Genomic DNA, 10909 nt, shown 5'->3' with positions numbered 1-10909 from the left:
GATTAATTGTACATAGATGATGTCTTGTAATTCTGCATAAATGAAATGAAGTCAAGTGCCAGTTTTCTACCCGACAGATAACCTACAATGAAGTCGACGTATGATCAAATAGACAACCCGACGGATGATCAATAACTCGATGGATGATCATGAACCCGACGGATAAAGAATTCAAATATATGTTGACAGTGACAACACAGTCACATGCGTCGAGTGGATGCAAATGGAATGTGGTAGCCTATTCAAGTGGGTTTTCGAGAATAAAGAAGCATTGCCATTTCCATGCTATTTTGAAGATATTCAAAGATGCTGGAATAGAGTAATGAAGTAGCATTGTAATAGATTAGATAGTTTTTGTTTTATTATCTTGTCTTATTACTTTGTAATCTTGGTGATATATAAACCAAGAAGTAGCAACTAAGACACGATCGATCTAAGCAAGAAAGCAGAGAAACATTTGTAAGCAGGATTCTTAGCATTTCTCTATAGTCTTAGAAGTTCAATTGTTGTAAGCAGCTGTGAGCATTTCTGTACACAGAGTTCTCTCGATATATAATATATATCTCTGGTGGAATAATTCAAATCCACCAGAAAGTTTTTAAAGACTCTTGTTTTTAATTACTTGTGTTTTGATTCACTTAAATTTTCATTCCGCATTGTGCTAATCAATACACTTATATTTATATTTGAATTAGAACATTTTATTTCAAGAAAAAGTTTCAAGAATTCCATTCAACCCCCCTTCTGTAATTCTTGTCATATTGTTAAGGGGCTAACAAGGTCAAAATGTCAACGTGTAAACAAGATAATCCGACAACCTACAAAGAAGTGTTGGAGGAAGAAAAGAGCTAAAGCACACACACACTGTTAGTATTTGTGCCTTAGAGACAAGACTATTAGTTTAAGACATTTGAATTATTAATGTTTATGTTCTATCGATTATTCTCTTCACAATTTATTATGTCTTAATTTACTGCGATATAAATGTTGAATTAATAAATGTCCTTGAAATATGATATGCATTCTATATCTCTAAGTGCATAACTTAGAAATGAGATTATGAGAATAGTATTAGTATTCCTAAAGGTCCCTAGTCAAGTATTATTATTAAGGAAAAATATTAATACATTAAGACTAGTTTGTTTGTTAACTGATGATCACATCTCATTGATCATACGTATAGTGATATTAAAGTTAAAAAAAACACATGAAGATATAAATATACATGGTGTTGGATATACCCAATGTGAGATTCTACATGTTTGTTGTGTCATAAGTAATTCTCACTTTGATAATGATGTAATGGTCCTTAGACTTGAAATCATTATATTTCCATATGAGAACTACTGTACTTTCATTACATTAAAAGTAACTTTTGACCCGGTAATGATAAAAGTGTATTTCGGGTATATTATGAATCGTATGAGCAATGTGAATGATCTAGAAAGAATTTAACCCTCCTAATTTTAGGAGTGATATCATTGGCCTCATGTGTGAGCTAGACTATGAAATGTGTGTCCACATTAAAATGTTGATTTGATACGTTAGTATACCCATTGATCAAGAAAACCTGGATTAAACATTAATGAGGATAACACATTACATGCCTCAAGTTTAATTTATAATATATGGTTAAAGGGATTGTATTACAATGTACATTATTCACGAAAATTTTAATTAATTATCAATTTAATTATTATTACATGGGTAGCAATGATGTATTACTAATGCCGCTCATTGTTTATGACTTTAAATTAGATTTAAAAAATTTTGCCAACGTAATAATAACCTATAGGGTCACACAAAAAGAATGTGTGAAGGGTTATTTAATTTATATTAAATTAAAGTTGAATAAAAGTAATTCGAATTATTTTATCAATTAGTTAAGTATGACCTAATTAATTTGATTAATAAAGATATTCAAATTTACTAATATTAATTCTGAAATTCAGTTGTTAAATAATTAAGTGAGACTTAATTATAATACAAATAGGTTTTTTGAATTAATAATAACTTTTAATTAATTATGAGTTATAATATATTTCTCTACTTTCTATATAATATCTCTTGTGGCTGATTTTATATGCAAGAATTTTATTAAAAACCCTAGCCACCAAGAGAGAAGATGGAGAGAGCAAGACAACTTTTTGCTCGTACATATCTAATCCTTGAATTCAAGCATTCGTGTGGATATCGATAGAACATAGATCGCGAGAGCGGGATGCATAGTGATTGAACAAGCTTTGGATCTCAATTAGTCAACCAATTTGTAAGGCTTCTTAAGCTAAACAATTTAATCTATGAATTAAATATCTATTTTTCGCATGGATCCTACGTAGAGTTTTAACAAATCTGGTTTTTATGATTTTTAGTTATAGTTTCCGTTACGTTTTATTAGGGGTGGCAATCTCGGATAATGGGTCGGGTTCGTGTCGGGTTGATCATACCTGATTCAATTTTTAGGTCTACCCGAACCCGACACGACCCGAAATAAGTTGAAATACTTCAACCCGAACCCGACCTGCTGACTGTGTAGTATCCCCGAACCCGACCCGATCTGACATGAATGATATTCAACTTAACCCGATCCAGAGCGAGAAAGAGAAAATCAATTTCAATCTCAAAACAACAAATAAAAATTAGGAAGAGAAATCTGATAATTCAACCCTATAATTACGCAGATAAAAGGGGACTGCAGTCAAAACTTATACACACACATATACATATATTCACACTGTATATACAAACCAGATCTTGATTCATTATTAGTTTAATAAAAAAATCATAACTTTGGCATGTTTGTATACCGATAGATTAACTCAAAAAGACTTAACTGAGAGAGAGAAGATATGATATTAGAAAGTGAAAAAAGAAGAAAAAGATAGAAGAAGATAAGTCGTGAAGATTGAATGTGAAATTGATATGGGGTTTGGTTTTGATACATGCTGGATGACATTCAAGTGTTATTGGGCTTGTTGGGGCTTGTTGGCCCAATACAAATAACCGAAATATATAACAGGCTGACCGAATGATGTATAATAATTAAATATGTATATACATTCGGGTTACTTTCGGGTATTTCGGGTTGACCCGAAATTGACCCGATTTTTTTGGGTTAGGTTTATATCAACCCGAACCCGACCCGAAACTAAAAAATCCCAACCCTAATTCGTTTTTTTCCGTGTCGATTTCGTGTCGGGTTTCGGGTCGTGTCCATTTTGGCCACCCCTACGTTTTATGCCTCGAAACCCTTCAATGGTAGCAGAGCTACTTGCGAAAATTGTTTAATTCACTTATGTGTTTACACATTTTACGATATATAAGCATGTATGTAATATATGATGTTTTGATGTAGATACAAGATGTTTATATATATATATATGCATGTAAGTATATATTTTGAATATATGAAATTCATGTGAGTTGTATAATCATATGATGATTATAAGATCTTTATATATACTGATATATACATGATTTATGTTTATTCTTATTAAGAGAATCGTATTTGATACGAATCTGAATCGGATGCAACAGATTTACTGAAATCCATATCTGGTGACCGACTTTTGCATACGAGTACGTTTTCAGAAAAGAGTTTAACGTCATTTAGAGTTTATAATTGATGATTTCATGTTATCAGATTTAATTTCAAATTTTCTTATTTTCGTTATATTTTTTATGATTAAATGATAACGGTTATGATATGTTAAGATCGGATTATGTGTTCTAACATATTTTTAAGTGTTAATTAAACTTGGTGGATGGTTATAGCTTATGACCCTTAGATTAATGGTTTTGGTTTTAAATACGGCTTGCATGTTGCTTGATCTTTTAATTATTAAATCTCGAATGTAACTCGAGCTTTTCTTGTAAGTTCATTAGATTAGTTTTTTTTATTTTTACTCTAATGTAATGTACATGAAGACATGAAAGCTTAAAGATCAAGGAAGGACAATCCCATTGAGACCACCCAAGGAAGCAATACAAGGAGGAGACAACTCAAGAAAAAAGACATGTAATAGTTAGTTTGTATTTATTTTACCGCCTTAGATTGACCTAGATCTTCGTCATTAGCTTGATGAAGATCACATAAGAAGAAGCAATAACAAACCACATTTATTATCGCACTTTACATAAATATGCTCATATGATGAATGTATTTGTAAACTAGTTTAAAGATGCATGCTTAATTAGATTAAGAAAGTATGTAATAGTTACGACACACATGTTATTCTTGCTAAACAAGATAAAATCTGTAACAATTCAAGATTTTAAAAATGAAAAAACGATTATGAGATTCTTAAGTTTATCAAACACGGAATAAAATACAATTTTTCTTTATTTCTGAAATGGTACGATTTTGTCAAAAGCAGGTTCATTTAACTTGTAAGGCTGTGGGTTTTAAGAGAGACCGTGGTGTCTCCCTCACTACCTGGAAATTAAACCAATAACGAATATTAGTTTGAAGTATTTTATTCAAGTAAAAATTGAGAATCTTTTTATGATGGGATCATGATCGTTTTAAAAATTAATAAAACCCTAAAGTTATTATTAAGTTGATCATATGCCTTCCAATGAGTCCAATATGTTAACCTTAGATCGAAATAGAGTGGGTTCGCTAAAGCGAAGTACTCCAATCTATCGTGGGAGATGTTTTGAAGTATATTTATACTTCTTGACTCTTGGGTTTGACTTAACTAAGTTACCACAATATGATTGTGAACATAGAGGCACTGAGTTTGGCGAGATTTATTAGATAAATATGAACAAATATTATTCCATCAAACTATCCAAGAGTTATATAGTTGATAAAATTGACAAATTTTGTCTGCCTAAAATTATCATGTTTTAGGATAAAAGCCAAAGCTGACCTAATGCATGGTGAAATATGGATCTTGGCTCAATAGAAAGGATATAGAAAATATTCTTTCCGAATTAATATTTAGGTCTATTGATTCGATAAAATAGTGGGAGATTTATATTTTGAATATATATATTTTAATAATCACTTAAACATAATTTAATGATCATATGTAGACTAGTTTATTTATGCACATTAAATTTTGTAAATATCAATTGACAAATAACACAAATAACTTTATTATGCAATAGTCCTTGAGAAAAACAAGCTGACATGAAATAATTTTCTCGACTGACATAGGAAATTGAGGATCGTCCTCAGGTTCAAGGATGTCTGATAAGTGGCATTTTATACCACTTAGAGCGTCTTATAACGGCTTAAATTGATGTCTTGAAATCAAGTATTTTGTGTATTTGATGCATTTTTCTAGTGTTTTTGTGTTTCAGGGTACAACTCGCGTAATTAGGGAGATTTCATCATAATAAGCCTAGGGAAGTGTTTGGGATCAGTTGCGGAGAGTTGTGCGAAGAAATCAGCAAAATCACAAGCTAGAATATTATTTTTCTAGAAAGGCAGGAGGAGCCCTTCTGGAAGGAGCAGGGGACCGCCTGCCAGGAGGTGCCTGCGTGGAGATTGGAGGCGGACGCCTGGGTGCGGGAATTTTAATTCTGGATTTTTTAATTCAAGTTCTATCGGGCTTCTGACAGCGTTGCTTCTTGTGGACTCTTATATAAACCTATTTGGGAGACGTTTTCACAACAAGCAAGGAACAAGTAGCAAGGAGAGAAGGTTAAGAAGACCGTTTTAGCACGCAACAACGAAGAAGAGGAAGCATACGTTATCTTGTGATTCTTTTAATTCGTTGTAATAGTGGATGCTAGTTTTTTTTACCCTTTGAACCTTAATACTCTTGTGACGTACTCAGTTTTTATTAAGTATTTTTATTAGTTTATATCATTGTGTTATTATTATGTTTTTATATGAACCCATAGTGACGATGAGTTCTATCATGGGCTAATCGTGATCATGGGGTCATAGCGGATTTACTATGGATTTCTATAGTTAAGTGTTTAATACCTTGGTGTGTGGTGATTGTATGATATCTAGCATAGGTTATGCTTATTCGTCTTATGTACGTCACGAACATATAAGATAGCCTGTTAATCTCTTGTGAAGCGAAAGTGAATCTTGAGATTAGAAATTGCCATTCTAGCGTAGGTTCATGTATTGTATGCATGATTAGTGGGTAACTCGAACCATTTTACTTGCCCTGTGTAATCATAATGAATAACTTGAGCTTAAATCATTATGTTGTCAAATTCTGTAGAATTATAGGGTCTCAACATAATTGATGCCTATTCAACTACTATCTTAATTGTGGATGCTTGGTAGAATGGTACTTGTACAATGAAAGTTGGCTTTTATCAGTTTCGTGTTGTTCGATTAATATCATTACCATTACATGCTAAGGGTAATAACAATAACTATTGAATGAAGTAGTAATGAAGTTACGATCTCAAGTGTGTTTAATATTGATAATTTAAGTGTTTAATTCTCGTAGTTAATATTAGTTAATATTAGTTAATCAACTTTGATTGTTATTGTCTTGACATTGAAGAGTAATCATACATTGTTGAGTAAGTGTTAATTAAATAGAATTACCCTCAGTCTCTGTGGGAACGAACTAGAAATCATTCTATATTACTTACAAACGCGTATACTTGCGTAATTTATTTAGTGCATGCTTTGTGCCTAACAAGTTTTTGGCGCCACTGCCGGGGACTCAGTGTTAATTTGTTTAGTTTATGTACTTGCCATTAGTGGTCATTATGATTCATTGATTAAGACTTGTTACTTACTATTTCCGGTTGTGTTTCAGGTACTCTAGCGAGCGTTTATGCAAACACATTCTCGCACCCGCAAGAGGAATCTTGATACAGCTAAGGAGACAGATTCAGCTCTTGACTTTTCGTAGAAGATAGTTTTTAAAGATTCGGATACAGAGAGTGAGAAGAAAGAACCTGTATCAATGGGTGATCGTATAGTTCCAGCAGATCCAGCTCTTATGGACTTTTCTCGGCCAAAAATTGATGATATTTAGTCAAGCATCATTCATCCGGCTATTCAGGCCAATACTTTCAAAATCAAACTAGGCACTATTCAGATGGTGTAGAATTCTGTTTCTTTCGGAGGTGCTGTGACTGAAGATCCCAACATGCATATCAGGAATTTGTCGAGATCTATAGTACTTTCAAATATAATGATGTTACTGACGAGGCTATCAAGTTGAGGCTTTTCTCATTCTCTATGAGGGATAAGGCTAAGGACTGGTTACATTCTTTACCAGCTGGGTCCATCACTACGTGGGAAGATCTCGCACAAAAGTTTCTGGTAAAGTTCTATCCAATGGCCAAGAGTGCAGCTATGAGGAGTGCTCTTACTCAGTTTACGCAGCAACCAACATAATCTATGTGCGAAGTATGGGAGCGTTATAAGGAGATGTTGAGAAAATGTCCACATCATGGTATGCCTAAATGGATGGTGATCATGGGTTTCTATAATGGTTTGGGGGCCCAATCTAGGCCCATGCTCGATGTAGCTTCTGGAGGCGCTTTGTGGGCCAAAAGCTATACTGAAGCCTATAATCTCATTGAAACTATGGATGCAAATGAGTATCAAAACCCAACTCAAAGGATGATGCCTGGGAAGGTAGCAGGTATTCTGGAAGTTGATGCAACTACAGCTATTGCAGCGCAGCTCCAAGCGCTGTCTATGAAGGTCGATTATTTAGCCAACTATGGAGTCAATCAAATAGTTATTGTCTGTGAGCTTTGTGCAGGCTCTCATGCTACGGATCAGTGTTCTCTTGTTAATGAATATGTTCAGTATGTGAACAATTATCAGCGAGCGCAACAGCCTGTGCCAGCTACTTATCATCCTAATAACAGAAATCATCCCAATTTCAGCTTGAACAATAATCAGAATGCTGTTCAGCAACCATATCAGCAAGCTGCAAGTAAACAATTTAATCCACCTGGATTCCAGCAACCTCAGCAATATGCTCAAAGGCAATCATATCCTCAACAAGGAGGTGCTGCTCCACCTTTTAGTGCTGATTTTGAGGATTTAAAGCTGTTGTGCAAAAGTCAGGCTGTTTCTATTAAGACCTTGGAAAATCAAATCGGTAGGAAGGAAGGAAGCTAAGGAGCAAGTCAAAGCTGTCACCTTAAGGTCTGGAAAAGTTGCTGATGATGAAAAAGTAAAAGATGGAGAAGCTGAAGTCGTAGATGAAGGAGAAAAGAAAAAGGAGAAAGAGGGGGAACCAAGGAAGACTACTGTTGAACACACTCTTCCTGAGGGTAATACAGGGGAGAAACAACTCTATCATCCACCACATTTTCCTAATAGATTGCAAAAACAAAAGATGGACAAGCAGTTTGGTAAGTTTCTGGAGGTGTTCAAGAAACTTCACATCAACATACCTTTCGCTGAAGCTCTGGAGCAAATGCCTAGTTATGTGAAATTCATGAAAGGTATTCTTTCAAGGAAGGTGAAACTGGATGATCTTGATACCGTTGCTCTGACGGAAGAATGCAGTTCTGTGCTGCAACAAAAGTTACCTCCAAAGCTTAAGGACCCAAGTAGCTTCACCATTCCTTTTACCATTGGCAAGTTGTCATTCGATAAGTGCCTTTGCGATTTGGGAGCAAGCATCAATCTGATGCCGTTGTCTATCTTCAAAAAGCTGAATTTGATCCTAAGCCCACCTACATGTCTCTACAATTGGCTGATCGTTCTATTACATACCCACGAGGCATCGTGGAGGACGTGCTAGTAAAGGTGGACAAGCTCATCTTTTCTGCAGATTTTGTCATTCTGGATTTCGAGGAAGATAAGAAGATTCCCATAATCTTAGGAAGACCTTTCTTGGCTACAGGCTGTACCTTGATAGATGTGCAAAAAGGTAAACTTATAATGAGGGTGCAAGATCAGGATGTGACATTCAGTGTGTTCAATGCGATGAAATTCCCCACGGAAGATGAGGAGTGCTTTAAGATGGATTTGGTCGATTCTGTAGTTATTTCAGAACTTAATCATGTGCTAAGGTCTGATGCCTTAGAAAAAGCCTTATTGGGGGAATTTGACAGTGATGATGAGGAAGGAAATGAGTAGTTACAATATTTAAATTCTTCTCCTTGGAAACAAAAGCTAGACATGCCGTTTGAATCTCTTGGTAATACTAATCTCAAAAATGCTGAGGGAAAGCTCAAACCATCTATTAAGGAAACACCTACATTGGAACTTAAACCATTGCCTAAATACTTGAGGTATGCTTTTTTAGGTGATGCATCTACTTTGACTGTTATTATTGCATCTGACCTTTCAGGTAGTGATGGGGACAAGCTCTTGAGGATCTTTAGAGAATTCAAATCGGCCATCGGATGGACTATAACAGATATAAAAGGGATCAGCCCTTCGTATTGCATGCATAAAATTCTGCTAGAGGAAGGTAGCAAGCCGACTGTTGAGCAACAATGAAGGCTTAATCCTATTATGAAAGAAGTGGTGAAGAAAGAAATTCTAAAGTGGCTGGATGCGGAAATCATATATCCTATTTCTGACAGTTCTTGGGTGAGCCTCGTGTAATGTGTACCTAAGAAAGGAGGTATTACTGTGGTAGCAAATGAAAAGAACGAGCTAATCCCCACTCGAACAGTCACATGATGGAGGGTATGCATGGATTACAGAAAGTTGAATAAATCCACAAGGAAGGATCACTTCCCTCTTCCATTTATTGATCAGATGCTCGACAGGTTGGCCGGTCATGAGTATTATTATCTTCTGGATGGCTATTCGGGCTACAATCAGATTTGTATTGCACCAGAAGATCAAGAGAAGACTACTTTCACTTGTTCATTCGGCACGTTTGCTTTCCGTAAAGTTTTTTTTGGCTTATGTGGTGCACCTACCACTTTTCAGAGATGCATGATGGCTATATTCTCTGATATAATTGGAAATAATGTCGAAGTGTTCATGGACGACTTATCCGTATTTGGACATTCGTATGATAAATGCTTAGATAATCTCCGTTTGGTGCTCAAAAGGTGTATGGAAACCAATCTAGTGCTCAATTGGGAAAAATGTCACTTCATGGTGAAACAAGGCATCATTCTTGGCCATAAGGTCTCTAGTAAGGGTCTTGAGGTGGATAAAGCCAAGGTGGGAGTCATTGAAAATCTTCCGCCACCTATTTCTGTGACAGGAATCTGTAGTTTTCTTGGTCATGCGGGTTTTTATCGGCGTTTCATCAAGGACTTCTCTAAGATCTCTAAGCCGTTGTGCAACTTGCTCGAGAAAGATGTGCTTTTCAAATTTGATGATGAATGCAGCATTTGAGACTTTCAAGAAGAGTTTAATCACTGCACCATTTATTACGGTACCTGATTGGAGAGAACATTTGGAGATGATGTGTGATGCAAGTGATTATGCAGTAGGAGCAGTTCTTGGGCAACGAAAGTCTAATATCTTTCATGTGGTCTACTATGCTAGTAAGACACTAAATGGAGCTCAACTGAACTACACCACTACTGAGAAGGAGCTCTTGGCTATAGTTTTTGGTTTCGAGAAATTTCGATCTTATCTACTTGGGACAAAGGTGACAGTATTCACTGATCACGCTGCCATCCGCTATCTGGTCTCAAAGAAGGATTCGAAGCCTAGACTTATTCGGTTGGTACTCTTGCTACAGGAATTTGAGTTAGAGATCAAGGATCGAAAATGTACTGAATATCAAGTAGCTGACCATCTCTCTAGATTGGAGAATCCCGATTCTACTTTATATGATAAGACATTGATCAGCGAATCTTTTCCGGATGAGCAGTTGTTCGTTATTCGAGAGGAAGAGCCATGGTTTGCAGACATTATGAACTATCTTGTTAGCAATATAATGCCTCCTAATATGAATGCGGCTCAAAAGAAGAAGTTTATGCATGAGGTGAAGTGGTACATGTGGGATGAACCATATTTGTTTAGACAAGGAGCTGA

At 35.4% G+C, this 10909-nt stretch overlaps 1 non-coding gene across 1 annotated transcript; it reads right to left on the bottom strand.

The window, feature by feature from the left end:
- Nucleotides 1-7285: 7285 nt before the first annotated feature.
- LOC141675890 (small nucleolar RNA R71) lies at nucleotides 7286-7392 on the bottom strand. Its single transcript, XR_012556517.1, has one exon. It is a non-coding gene; the product is annotated as a small nucleolar RNA R71 (small nucleolar RNA).
- Nucleotides 7393-10909: the final 3517 nt, after the last annotated feature.

This window comes from Apium graveolens, chromosome 7 (genome assembly GCF_009905375.1).
Source record: "Apium graveolens cultivar Ventura chromosome 7, ASM990537v1, whole genome shotgun sequence".
NCBI lineage: Eukaryota > Viridiplantae > Streptophyta > Magnoliopsida > Apiales > Apiaceae > Apium > Apium graveolens.
This window is presented reverse-complemented; position numbering and strand designations above follow the sequence as displayed.